This window comes from Pectinophora gossypiella, chromosome 10 (genome assembly GCF_024362695.1).
Source record: "Pectinophora gossypiella chromosome 10, ilPecGoss1.1, whole genome shotgun sequence".
NCBI classification, from domain to species: Eukaryota; Metazoa; Arthropoda; class Insecta; order Lepidoptera; family Gelechiidae; genus Pectinophora; species Pectinophora gossypiella.
The window spans coordinates 13908280-13923628 of NC_065413.1; the positions used below are offsets into that span (position 1 = coordinate 13908280).

Here is a 15349-nt window from a genome sequence, read left to right on the forward strand (position 1 = left end):
GGGCCGCGTCGATCACGACCAATCAGCACGCAGTTTTTCATTGGAAAATGGTGTAACTAGCGCCACCTCTGCGAGCCATCCAGCAACACTCGCTACTCACGGTCAAGCGAGCGCCGTGCACAAACAGCGGGAATCTCAAATGTTTTTACTCGAAGCAATCAGAACACACATATTTAATAATTAAATAAATACAAACTTAATGGTGCTTAACCAAAGGGTTTGTCCCGACATTAATCCCACATATTATACTAGTACATCTTATACTAAAGACACTCAACGAAGTTGCTCGCGCAGCACAGACTGCTTTTTTTAACCTACGACGCTACGGCGGCGTAGCAACCTGTTACGTAGCTAAAGCGCAAAAAATTGTTACGAACAATATTCTTTGGAGTTTGTATGAAAATACTGTCCTGTTACGTCATCAATAAAAGTGATCAAATGACGTACACATTTTTTTTTTTTAAAGTGGAAACGAAAATGATATTGATTTTTGATCATCTTAGACTGGCTTCTGTTTAATTTCAATTACACATAACATTGCACTAAACTTTAAACTACAAGTTCATCTTTTAACTTTTATCGTATAAGGTCTGTAAATGCACCGGACTATCTATCTTAACTCCATCCGCCATTAGGAAAACCATTCTAAAAGGTAATTCTTTGGAAACTTTACTAATAATGAACAAGTGAACTTTTCTGATAGAACAAAAGACGTAAAAGTTAATGGGTCGGGTTTATCAGCTGTATCAGTAAAGTAAATTTTAAGAAAATCTCGTATTTTTGGACCTGTAAAACAATAAAGATTGGTTAAAAGTTGGAGTTGCGTTGGTACCCTAGGATCTACGGAATTGGGTATAATCATCTCTTATTTAACAGCCACGCTCTTGTCGGTGAAGCATTCTCCATTCTAGTCTATCAAAGGCCAATAGGGTAATTTCAACTAGTCAAATCAGTTACTTTTTACTAAACGTCTAAACACGAAATGACTGTGGAATTTGTATGAAAAAACAACCTGTGACGTCATAGAAAAACGAGACAAAATGACGCAGTTATTATTACATACATACATAAACTCACGCCTGTTTCCCACCGGGGTAAGCAGCGACTCTAGAATTCCATTTGCTTCGATCCTGACACACTTATCTTACTTCCTCCACATTCATCAATCGCTTCATACACGCGCGCCGGTTCAGAGTAGATCGTATTAAACCTTTTCTAAGGACATCTCCAATTTGGTCATCGTAAGTCCTTCTCGGTCTTCCTCTGCCAGCCCTACCATCAACTTTCGCTGTATATACCGCTTTTAATGCAATTATATTATCCTTCATCCGCTCTACACACCACACATACATACATACGTATTATTACATATTTCTGTTAAAATTCGTAAATTAGTTAAATAGAAAAAAGAAAACGTTTTTTATCACCTTTATATCTGTCTTTATTTAGTAATCTGAATTTCATAACTTATCTTTGACCTTGAAAACTACCCAATTAATAAATTTCTACCATTAATAACTTATAATAAACTAGCTCTAATCAGTTTTAAAGATTCAGGCACTTTATACACAGAGAACTATTTTTTTTAAATTCTTCCAAATAATGGGGGTTAGAAGTTAGCCGTGGTCGTATGCCCTAAGAGTTCGCTTGCCACGGCTATCTTCCAAAAACATCAGTATTTTTAAGAATGCGCTCACACATAACCCTCGTTTTCGGTTCATCTCGGGTAATAAGGAATTGGATACTGAGAAGTTTTTTAATATGCACCTTTTAGGCCCGGTAGGGACCCCTGTAAAACTTTAAGAACTGTACACCAAACAAAGGAAGGCCAACTTCACGCGTAGGTAAATTTGTATCAACTTTTCTCAAACTGTTTTTTTTTTTTGACGCGACTTATTGTAGATTGGTCGCAAATGGCATTAACTACTCGGCCGGAATGGTGTTAACTACGAGTACTGACTTAGTTTAATTCTTCTATCATGTAGGTTGTGAGGTGGATTACCAACCCCATCAACCCTGGTGTCAAGGTTACTATTGAGCCGCCAAATGTCCCTGACATGGCTCATGTAACTACATCAGTAAGTACCTAGTAACCGGGACCAAAGGTGCCTTCCGAAGCACGGATTGTCTTACTTTCGGCCATACAGGTGTTCAGCCTGTAATGTCCTAACCAAACTAGGGATCACAAAATGATTTTTGTGATATGTCCCCACCGGGATTTGAACCCGGGACCTCCGGATCGTGAGCCCAACGCTCAAACCACTGGACCACAGAGGCCGGCAATTTAATTGTTATATTTTATAATGGTAAATATGAATTTCAGGTTAAGGTACAGGGTGTTAGTGACATCGTAACGAAAACTTTGAGGGATGATTGAAACCATGATTCCGAGTTGATATCAAGTGGAATTTTCCGTTGCAAAAGTATGGAACTGAAAATAATTTAAAAACACACAAACATTTACATGAATTTTCCGTTTGAAAATTCCACTTGATTTTAACTCAGAATCATGGTGTGAGTTATCCCCCTCAGTATTCGTTACGATATCACTAACACCTTGTATATATTTGCATAACACCCTGTATATTTGTATGGGTCTTTGTTACCTGATATAAATTAATAAAACACGTAAAAAAAATATATCACCAAAGTCCACGCGGTCAAAGTCCGGGTGGACAGCGAGTCAACATTTTTTTTTATGTAACTTGTAGATTTGTCGCAGATGGCATTAACTATTTGGCCGGACAAAAGTCGACACTCACATCACGATAAAAGCCCCTAGTTCGAACATTATTCCAAAAATTGGTTTTCAATTAATTCTTTAAGAGATTAATAATATTTTGCGAAACACACTTAAGTTTCCCTGTTTATTGCAAGCAAATATTTTAAGAGCTTTCTTTATTAACAAAATTATAGGCGCTGCTCTGTTGATTTTTATCATAACTTAATAATATCTTTGTTTGGTTTCCTGTCCTACGTCTTATAATTAGAGATAATTACTTAATAATTTTATTACAAAATAAATCCACACTAAAAATTAAAATGTATTTTTCTGTTGTATTTTCACGCTTAAACGGCTGAACCGATTTTGATGAAATTTAGTATGGAGCATAGAATAAGGAATACTACGTATAGAACGGCAACTCTCCGCTCCCCACCAGCGTCTGAGCTAGGTTTATTGTTTTTTTTTTTATTTCACCCAGAACACAGTTTAGACTTGAATCGTATGTCGTCAGACGTTACACACACAGATGCGCATGTACGATAACGTCAATGTGTGGTGTCTGTGTAAAACGAGGTTATTTGTATAAAGTGACCGGGGTGTGTATGGAGTTTGATATCCATGGGAAAAAAAAGCAAAAAAGGGGTAACAAGCGTTTTTGACAGTCGCAAATAAAATCACGACTATTTTCTGTTGGGTTAAATTATAAAAATGATAGACCAGGTACATTCTCAAATTGTATAATAAGTAATATTATGTTTATGCTCCACAAGATATTAAAATAGCAATAACTTTATAATAGGTTTGAAGCAAACACTTTAGGAGTTAGTAATTCGCGCGGTAAATCATGAGGATTAGATTATTATGCTTTGACAAATTGACAATAATAACGCCGGGTTTATTTTCTTAACTAGGTACTATTATTAGGACAATATTGAAACGGCCACATCGAAGAAAACAATATTGCAATTTCACATTTGCGCATATAAAAGTAAGTGCGCAATGCAGACAAATGTCAAATAGCAATATGTCAAATAGAAAAACGCATATCAAAAAGTGATTTGTGAAGGCGCTTGCGTTTTCACTATAAGGTAACATTATGATGAAGCTTGTGGTGATAAGGGTTTAGCATATCACCCATTACAAAACGTATTAAAATTTTTTTTGACGTGACTTATTGTAGATTTGCCGCAGATGGCATTAACTACTAGGTCGGACAAATGGCCTCGGCTCAGGGCGTTTTCTGAGAGGAAAAATATTTGAAAGAATTAATCGACCCTGGTGGGTCGATAGCGATAAGCGCTGATTGAGGGAAATCGTCGACCTCGCCGGCGGGATCGGTATCGGGGTCCTCGGTCGGTATCGGGGTCCTAAAACGTATTACGACACTCCGGACAATTCTACAAAACACCTCGTTTTACACAGACACTACACATTGACGTTATCGTACACGCGCATCTGTGTGTGTGATGTCTGTTGTCATACGTCCGACTAAACCATGTCCGAAGGGGGTGAGGTAAACCTAGTTCAGACGCTGGTGGGGAGCGGAGAGTTGCCGTTCTATAGTATTATTTCGTATTCTATGGTATTACTATAAAGTTTTACGGCATTCACTTTTTCATACTATTGCCATCTCATTTGTTTTACCTCACACATCGCTCTAGTGTTACTACGCGTTCCGAATAGACTATAAATGTTCTCATTAAAATATAATTCCTTCCCTTCTATATACGTTATCCCAGACACCCCATTATCACAAACTACGTCGACCCTCGAACGATCTTAAAAATAACCTTTCAGGTCATGTCGTTTTTGTTTTTTTTTTTTAGACGTGACTTATTGTAGATTTGCCGCAGATGGCATATTAACTACTTGGCCGGACAAATGGGGAGCGCTGAAGGCTCTCACCCGGTACAACGTTTAAGACAACAGGCCTGAGGGTGCCCAGTTGGGCGCGAACCTCGGCTCAGGGCGTCGTCTGAGAGGAAAAATATTTGAAAGAATTAATCGACCCTAGTGGGTCGATAGCGATAAGCGCTGAATAAGGGAAATCGTCGACCACGCCGGCGGGGTCGGTATCGGGGCTCTGAAGTGTTTGGTGTCGCGAGCTGATTGGCTGCCTCTATGGCTACAGGTCATGTCGTAAAGTTAGTAAGTCTATGGTAGTAAGGACGAAATAACAAGGTGATATGTATCGCGGATTACGCCGAGTCGATATATCCTGGGAAATAATTCACTTGACTCACCGTACCGGGACCCGCCCTCAACGCCGTAATTCATAACATAACATAAGCTCACGATTTTATCCCAATTGGGGTAGACAGAGGTACATCCATCACAAGATGAACTAAGCACCCACGCCTCACCGAGTTTTCTATTGGACCAACGTGTTAAGTGTTGATCCGTATTTCCGTACTTATATAATGGTCGAGCCAACAGTGTTAGTGTAAACAAAATTGTGCAAATCTGGGGTAAAACAAATAATTTCAAAATTACTATTTAAACATAAATTATAATTATTAGAATAAAACACGTCCATTTCTTGTTTGTGATGTAACTACTTGTTAAGTGCAATAAAGTATATTATATTATAATTATATTATATAGTATTATATTATAACATTCATAATAGATGTTGCAATATAGATAAAGACGCATATATATGACTGTACTACATCTATACATATTTTTTTATATTATTTTTCTTTTGTTTTGTATTTTTTATTTTCCTGTTTGTGTAATATAATAAATTAGTATATTTTTATTATTTTATATCATATAATGTCCCCGATTGCTGCAGACACCTAATTTTATTTTAAGTTATACTCGTATTTTTTTTATCCTCGAAAAGGAAAGGGACGGGTGAATGACAGCTGTTAATTTTAAAATGAATGTGTGAATGAATAAATAACTCGGGTGAATCAAAAAGGCATAACGCTGATATATAGCCCGTTTGAGGTGCGCTGTCAATTTAATTCTGTCGGGTTGGCCAATATAAAATTTTGTGTGGATTTTTTTTTTGGTCTGAATCATCCCCCAAAGTTTTCGTTACAATGTAACACCAAATAGGCACTATAAAGTGTTGTATTGTATTGTATTGCTGAAGTTTTGCATTTTATATTCCGCACAAAAGTGGAGCTCGCGTCATTACATTCAATCGCATAATAAACCACTTTGGCAAATTGTCTACGGACATCGAATTATTCATGTTACTGTATTTTGCAGCCACTGTAATGTCTACATTGTTTTCCAAGAACAGTGGTTTATAACAACTATATTATTGTTGGTAAGTTACTTAGTGAACGGTATACAAAACACCTCTTCAGTAGTAGGTATTGTAGCATAGTGCAAACTGCACATATTGGCCTCTCCTTTTTACCGTCAATCATTTTAAATTTCGAAATTCTCATTCCATTTGACAATAGCGTATTTGACTGAGTCAAAGATTAATTAATAAAATGATAATTTAGAAACCGAAGCCAGTCTAACACGATCAAAAATCAAACTCATTTTACTTTCGACAATATTTTCGAATTTTATTTATGAATTAAGTAACAATGTCTACGACTTTTGACCGCTTTTATTGCTGACGTCACAGGACAGTATTTCCATTCAAACTCCGTAGAAAACTTTCGTTTTGACGTTTCGTAAAAAGTATCTTATTTGACTAGGTTGTCACGTAGCCTATTCATTTTATTCTGCTGTGACATTTCACAAAATAAACATATATAATGTAACAAACATAACATAACATATATATAATATATACATATTAATATATGTTTATTTTGTGAAATGTGACGTCACACGAATCTCAATCATGGCCGCCCGTGTTTCGAGTCTTGTAATACACAGATAAAAAACGCAATCTTATTTTGTAAATATACAATATTTAAAAATGGTCTTAATAAACAGCCTCCGTGGTCTAGTGGTTAGAGCGTTAGGCTCACGATCTGGAGGTCCGGGCACGATTCCCGATGGGGACATTGTCGAAACCACTTTGTGAGACTGTCTTTTGTTTGGTAAGGACTTTTCAGGCGTGAATTACCTGATTGGCCGAAAAAGTAAGATGATTCCGTGCTTTGGAGGGCACGTTAAGCCGTTGGTCCCGGCTATTAGCCGTAAAAACACCTCCACCAACCCGCAGTGGAGCAGCGTGGTGGAGTATGATCCATACCCCAGTCGGTTGATTGAGGGGAGGCCTGTGCCCAGCAGTGGGACGTATATAGGCTGTTTATGTGTATGTGCGGTCTTAATAAAAAAAAACTATTGTATAATTATTATTACTTAAATAATAAATTACCATATCCGACATATTTCATATTTTATTGTTACATCTATCGAGTAGCCAATTATGTTTGTCCAAACTGCCTTTGCTTTTTTTATAAGACACGACGTTTGCCCAAATAAATTGTCATAAATAAATGTTACACACATAACATAGCTTCACGCCTGTATTGCCAAAAGGGTAGGCAGAGGTGTATAGTATATACACTCACTTCTCGCCAGCTGTGTTTAAGTCCCATGTAATAGGGGACAAGCCTACTGCCATTGCCATGTTACAGAATAAGTCGATAAATGGTTCATCATCAATTTAAGAGCCACGCTCTTGTCGGTGTAGCATTTTCAATTCCAGTCTATCAAAGGCCAATTCCTTGACTTCCCTATAAGACACGACGTTAACCTTTTCTTTAATCTGTTCCATATAATCTCTTCTTGGTATTCCCCTTCCTCTCTTTCCTTCTAACTTTCCTTCTATGATGTTTTTAATAAATTCGTCGTGTCTTATTAGGTGTCCAATCATCTCGCCTCTTCTGTCCTCAATAATTCTCAGCTTTCCATAACAAGGGGTGCATATTGAAGGCTAAGATTGCCAAAGCAATCAATAAAGATGTGTCAAAACCTTCGTATGGAGTATAGCCCTCTATGGATGTGAAACTTGGTCACTGACACAGAAGTACAGAGAGAGACTCGAGGCCTTTGAAATGTTATTTATTTACTCATTTTAATTTATTTATTGGGGTTATTTTATTGATTTTTATGAATAATATCACGTTTTTACCCGTAACAAAAAGGAAGGTTATATTTACTGTTTCGGTACGAATTGCCGATGTTACATTTCAGTACGAAATTTTCCAATTCGGATGAACTACGAACTTCTGCAACAAAAGTTGGGGAACGGACTTTATCGTGCAAAAAACAATACATACTTTTCATGGGTACAGCAATGTCAGGGTTCAGCGCTCCCCATTTGTCCGGCCAAATAGTGAATGTCATCTGGGGCAAGTCCAGAGTCGTAGTTTAAAACCGACAGAGGAATGGTGTTCTTTCTAAATTGATGAACCGTTATTAGTTATAAAACACTAGTTTCCAACTAGTCAAATCAGTTACTTTTTACTAAACGTCCAAACACGAAATGACTATGCAATTTGTATGTAAAAGCACACTGTGATAAAATGTCGGACTAATTATTACGTTTTTCTTGATTAAAATTTATAAATAAATTAAATAGAAAAATGAATATGATTTTCGTTTATTTTAGATCTGTTTTTATTTAGAAAGTAATCAGAATTTCATGTTTATATCGAACCTAGTACATAGCACTTATCGTATCGTGTGGGTTGTGAAGTGAAATACCAACCTCATCAACCCTGGTGTCAGGGTTATTACTGAGCCACCGAAGGCCCCTGACATGGCATGGAATACATAGCACTGATCACATTGGACACAACAACATACATTTAGCGAAGCTTAACAAACGTGCGCCTTCTCTTTTATTTGTTTCATAAATGTTCTCCTAGGTCTACCCCTTCCTCTCTTCCCTTTAATTTTTTCTTCTATAATGTTTGTTGAAGAGAGGAATGGCGGTTACTCCACCGACAAGAGCGCAGCTCTTAAATATATAGAGAGAGAGAGAGAGAGAGAGAGAGAGAGAGAGAGAGAGAATGTTTGTTATAAATGAATCAATCAATCAATCAATGAATCGTGTCGCATCAGGTGGCCAATCATATAAAAGAGAAGGTATAGGTCGCGTTGTTGGCAACATCCATCAAATTATTATTTTTTACTTTTTAATCCATAAAATAGCAATACTTTTTCCCTTCTTCTTCTACGATCAACGAACTGTGAAATAACGTAAATTGTGTGTGCCTAATTATTTAATAACAGTACGTGGTCAACTCAAAGTCGCTGAAGTTTTTACCATCAACACACCAGGCAGAGCACAACAACATCTGTGTGCGACACGTATCGTATCAGGAGTAGAAGGATTTGGCGGGAAGAGAAGAGGAATGGCGATTACTCCACCGACAAGAGCGCAGCTCTTAAATAAAGAGAGAGAATAAACGTGCGTAGCCTCTCCGCGCACAGCGGTGGGCCCGCGCTTTTATCTACATAACAGATATAAAAAAAAGGCGCTACTTAATGAAAATGATTGTAAACAAGCGTTTGGTTACATTTTTATCTTACTTAGAATTCAGATTATTTGTATTTATGTGTTTGACAGAGCAATTTGTATGCTTCTCTTTGAACACGGGTTCCTTCATTATTAGGAGCCTTGTTTCGGAGATGTTAGGAAATAAAATATACGAGTACATAACATAACAAATATTTTATTACACACACATGACAATACAAAATACAAAACAAAAGAGAAATAGAAAAAGTATGGCGGCGAGTACCTATTTAACAGACATTTCGGTACGTAAGAAAATAAAAGTTACGCTTATTCTAAAACCAATTCGAGATTTCGTCTTAATTAGCTTCATTTCTCTACTAGCGGCCGCCCGCGCCTTCGTCCGCGTGGATTTCGGTTTCCGCGGTAAGAATTACCAATTTTTTAAATGATTAAATTTAGGGTGTAGACTCTAAAATGATGCTCAGTGGGTGGGACCGCTACAAGGTGGACCGACGATCTAGTGAAGGTCGCGGGAAGCCGCTGGATGCGGGCAGCGCAGGACCGATTGTCGTGGAGATCCTTGGGAGAGGCCTATGCCCAGCAGTGGGCGTCGTACGGCTGATGATGATGACTCTAAAATCGTATATAGATCACTACACAACCTTAATTATAGGCCTGGTTTTGTAGGAACATTTAAGTAACATTTCCATCATATCATACATTACATATATGTAATGGTTTTGTCACAACACACCAGAATTGCTCGCAGATGGTAGACTTTTTCCCACTTACTTGATATCTTTATAAATTGTAGCTTACGTTATTTTGATGTACATAATTATTGTAAAGTTTCATTGAAATCCATTTAGTAGTTTTTGCGTGAAAGAGTAACAAACATCCAAACATCCATACTCACGAACTTTCACATTTATAATATTTTTAAATGTAGAGTAAGATTTGTAACTGTCAAATCAGCCTGATGGTGTTTATATTAGCAATAATCATGTATTTAGTTGACCTTATGTGACCTGTAAAGGCTAAAGGTAATCTGTTTACCCGAATTGTCGTTGCCAATTGCCATTTATAATAAATAAATCTGTCATCACTAGGGTAACGTGTCCAAGGTGTAGGACACTTGTGCGGTTAACAAACTTAATGAATGAGGATCACTAACCCCCATTATGTTTATAAGAAGCATCATCATCAGCCCATTAACGTCCCCAATGCTGGGGCACGGTCCTTCCCTATGGATGGATAGGGACATCGGGCCTTAAACCACCACGCGGGCCCAATGCAGATTGGTGGTTATTAACGACTGCTAATGCATCCGGGACCAACGGCTTAACGTGCCTTCCGAAGCACGGAGGAGCTCGAGATGAAAACTTCTTTTTGTGGTCACCCATCCTATGACCGGCCTTTGCGAAAGTTGCTTAACTTCAACAATCGCAGACCGAGCTCCTCAAAAAAATATTATTATATATTAACTAGTCCAGTATTTGTGTAAAGGTTAAGTTAAATGTAGAAGTGTTTTTGTCTGTTGGAAAACGTAATAAATAAATAAACTATTCATTTTATTATAGATCGAAGCAAAAGGGAATTCCTTATTTTCTGCTTACCCCGGTGGCTATTTCCAAGGCGAGTTTATGTAATACGTATTAATTATAGATAGTAAGCAAAAGGAAACGTCTCGGCTTATGATTTCTTCCTTGTTATGTGTAATTAATCGTCTCTTCTCGGATGAGACAGTCATTCATAATGTGTTTATTTTTCACGTGACTTATTGTAAGAAGATTTGTCGCAGATAACCACCCACTTTGGCCGGATAATTGCTTTATTTCCGACATTATCATCGCTAATCTAGTAATACAGGGTGTTTGTGACGTCGTAACGAAAACTGGGATGTTTCAGAGAATAATTCTGAATTGATATCAAGTGGATTTTTTCAGGTTCAATACATTCTTGCCCGAAATTCACTTTCAATAATTAAAATTAAAACGTGCTGTTACCAGCTGGGCCCCGCCCGAAAGATTTTCTGATGTTCCAAATTTAATTTGAGATGTAGGCATAACAATTTCAACAAACAATAGGTGGTTACATTCTTTCAAGTATGGTTGCAATTGTTTCTTTTCTTTGTGTTAATTAAAGAATTGTAAGGTTTCAATCTTAACAAGTTCTAAATTTGAAATTTTAAGTCTAACAGCATACAGAAATAAATCTCGGTGAGGTGTGGGCACGCTGAATTTGTTAAAAACATCATAGAAGGGAACCTACAAAAAAAGAGAGGAAGGGGAAGACCAAGAAGAGCTTACATGGAACATATTAAAAAACAAGTGAATGTCGTGTCTAATATGGAAGTGAAAGAATTGGCCTTTGATAGACAAGAATGAGCTCGGTATTGAGGAGCTCGGTGGCGCAGCGGTTAACGCGCTCGGTCTGCGATTGTTGAAGTAAAGCAACTTTCGCAAAGGCCGATCATAGGATGGGTGACCACGAAAAAAAAAAGTTTTCATCTCGAGCTCCTCCGTGCTTTGGAAGGCACGTTAAGCCGTTGATCCCGGCTGCATTAGCAGTCTTAAATAACCATCAATCCGCACTGGGCCCGCGTGATGGTTTAAGGCCCGATCTCCCTATCCGTCCATAGGGAAGGCCCGTGCCCCAGCAGTGGGGACGTTAATGGGCTGGTGATGATGAGACAAGAATGAAGAATGCTACACCGACGAGAGCGTGGCTCTTAAATTAATGTGATGTGGGTACTTAGTTCATCTTGCGAAGGTTGTACCTCTGACTACATCATTGGTATATAGTCATGAGCTTATGTTAAATAACAGCATATAAGTGAAAAGGAAAACTACACATACATATGAGATGCATGGAGCATACTCCACCACGCTGCTCCACTGCAGGTTTGTGTAGGTGTTCTTCGTGGCGAATAGCCGGGACGGTTCGGAACGGTTTAACGTACGCCTTCATCATAATCTCCCTAGCATTATCCCGTAGTTCACAGTGTCCACTTATCTAACTTGAAGATTTGACATGTCCGGATTTTTACAGAAGCGACTGCCTGTCTGACCTTCCAACCCGCGAAGGGAAAACCATACAGGTTAGGTCACATACCTCCAAAAATGCATTTCTCAGGAATGTAGATTTCCTCAGAATGTTTTTCTTCACTGCTGAGTACGTGATAATCATTTATGATCCGAACATGAATTTGAAAACTAATTCGACAATCATTGGTTGCCTGTGCTAGATTCGAACCTGCGACCTCAAAGTGAGAGGCAAGCGTTCTACCAACTGAGCTACCAGGGGTTTAACGTACGCCTTATACTTTCATATTAAACAAATTAACAACGGCTTCACAACTTAGGAAAATAATATTTTTCAATAGCAATCATCGTAACTTGTAATAATCAAAATTGATGATCATATTTCCTAATAGTTATTTTGTCAGATTAAATTATTATTTCAACAACTCGTTTATCATTTAGGGAGACGTCGAGCCCTTTTCAATGTTGGCTCTTCAAATTGTTATTAAAATAAATTACATTTTGTCAATATGTTTATTCGAAAAATTATTGGTTTATAGATAAAATGTCACTACACTATGTGAGTCGCTTCTGTGAAAAAAACGGACCTGTTTAATCTTCCGTCCAGGTAAGCATATACCCCGTGATAAGCTGGATATAACACATTTTTGAAGATCTAATATTATTTATAGCATTTTATCTATATAAAGTAAGCAATTAGGTAGGTACGTAATAACTTAGGTAGGTAATTTTTTTTTTCACGGCACTGTATCAGACGGATACAAGGAATCAAAACTTGTAGTACTAATTCTTAATAGAATTCGATTTTAGTGCCTTACTTGCGACTTGTAATTTTTTACAAAAGTGCTTTTGTAATTGTTTTTTAAAAACAAAGTCATTTAGGTCTCAAAATATTCGACTTTTTTATAACAGAAACAGATGATATTTCGAAGATGCCTCTCGTAGGTATAGCCCGTTTTGGCATGTCTTTTTTAAGTTTTGGCTACAAATAACGGTGTTATAAACCATTTCACTCGATTATCGACAATTTATCATTCATATCGTTCAGATTTTTTCAGCCCAGTAGTTGCCACCTGGACAGCATTTTCGGCGGCATTCATTAATAAACTTCTTTAATTCGTAAACTCACACCGATGATTTTGCAAGGGTGGGGTAGAGCACGCTTGTATTTATTACAAGACAACCAATATGCTTTTATAATACTTTTCATAAAAGAAAAACGGAGTACATACATCCGAGTTTTTTCTTAACATAACACGGGTGTAATTGGGTCGTGTACTACGATCAAGATACCGAAAAACTTTTTCTTTTTTCTAATTTATTTATTAATTTTAATACTTTTTTCACGTTCTCCTATGACGTCACAGTGTGCTTTTTCATACAATTGCCATAGTAATTTCGTGTTTTAACGTTTGGTAAAAAGTAAGTGATTTGACTAGTTGGAAACTAGCCTATTAAATTTTTAATAGTGTTCCAAATTCAAATTTAAAATTATAGTATTTTATCTACTGTAAAATAACACTCATTTTTAATTTCGTACGAAACGTTTGATCTTGCGAAGTGTTATAATTATATTTTTATTAAGTAGTGTAGGTGAATTAAAATAATAGATACTTAACTAATTTATTTTAGCTCTAATGAACAATTGTCACTTAGTATCAAATTGAACAACATAACATATATACGTATGGCTCCATTTAATTGCATACTTATACATATTTAAAACTTAAGAGATTCCCTGTTTATCTACTTTTGACATTTTTTGTTTTACCTTGTACACTAAACCCTTTAAGATAAGTTAACTTTTGGAAAGGATAACAACGAATTCTTTAACTTTGGCTAAAGAATTTTGAGACGAAGCACAATTTGAACAACTTTTTAAATATCGGAAAACTTGCTTTGGGTATTTTTATATAATTATTGGTATATAGAATATATTATTCCTTTCTTATATAATTTTTAATTAAAGTAACTAATATTAAAACCTGCAAAAAAATAAAAAAGGTTACCTATAAGAAATTGCTGGGTAGCAATAAAGCCGCTGATTGTACTTTTGCTGTAATTTTGTAATTCTTTATGTTAAGTTTATGTGCAATAAAATGTTTTTGAATTGAATTGAATAATATTACGTATATGTGTGATCGTAATATATTATGTAATAATATAATTATTTTGTACATTATAATATTGGGACTTTTCAATTCTTAAATTGACTTCTTAAATTTATTTTAAGATTTTCATTAATAACTTTAAATTATTTTAACCAAAAACTCTGCCGCAAAGATTCCTGCTTACAATAAAGTTTAAAAGTAACTTTAAACTACTAAAAGTGTATTATTTTCTCGCGACGTTAAGAGCTAGTCTACTTAAATATATAAAAAAAACTTAAAAAAAAGTTTGTTAAAACTTTAAAACTACTTACGGTTGATCGATCCGAGTGTTCTTTACTTCGTAACAGCAAAACCGGTTTTTTTTTTTAAATTACGGTTAAGTCCGGGTAATTTTCGGTACGGTATGCCAATTTCGGTATCCGGATGTTGACTAGAACATGCCTTCGCGTCGGGAACAGGACAAATGCGCTTGGGCGGGCGGCATTCTCGCTTATAAACGGTGGCCATAGAGTAGCGAACGGCTAGAGGCGCGCGTGGGTAGATGACGTTGAACTAATTCGCCGGGACTAATACGCAACCGGCTGAAATTAGTACTATCAAGGGACTGTTAACAGATATTTCCGGTGTTTTCCCAAAACCATAATGTCATGTTATTAAATTTTATTAATATTAATGCGTAAATTGCGAAAACCTACTCATGGAAATATTAAACTCTACCAACAAGAGAAGCAAGGTGATTGGACACCTAATAAGACACGAGGAATTTATTAAAAACATCATAGAAGGAAAGCTAGAAGGAAAGAGAGGAAGGGGAAGACCAAGAAGAGCTTACATGGAACAGATTAAAGAAAAGGTTAACGTCATGTCTTATAGGGAAGTCAAGGAATTGGCCTTTGATAGACTGGAATGGAAAATGCTACACCGACAAGAGCGTGGCTCTTAAATTGATGATGATGACCAACAAGAGACCAATATATTTGTAGAGCAACAGAAAAAATACACACTTCAACTCTCAACTCACAGTCCGGCCAAGTAGTTTATGCCATCTGAGGCGAACTTACAATAAGGCACGGCA

General features: G+C 36.7%; 1 protein-coding gene across 1 annotated transcript in view; it reads right to left on the bottom strand.

Moving 5' to 3' along the window:
- The window catches only part of LOC126370154 (neuropeptide CCHamide-2), a 76380-nt gene extending 61660 nt beyond the window's left edge, over nucleotides 1-14720 (bottom strand). Inside the window, exon 1 of the mRNA XM_050014913.1 lies at nucleotides 14586-14720. The gene's annotated coding sequence lies outside the window, so the exon portion shown is untranslated. The remainder of the gene's footprint in view (nucleotides 1-14585) is intronic.
- Between the last annotated feature and the right edge of the window lie 629 nt (nucleotides 14721-15349).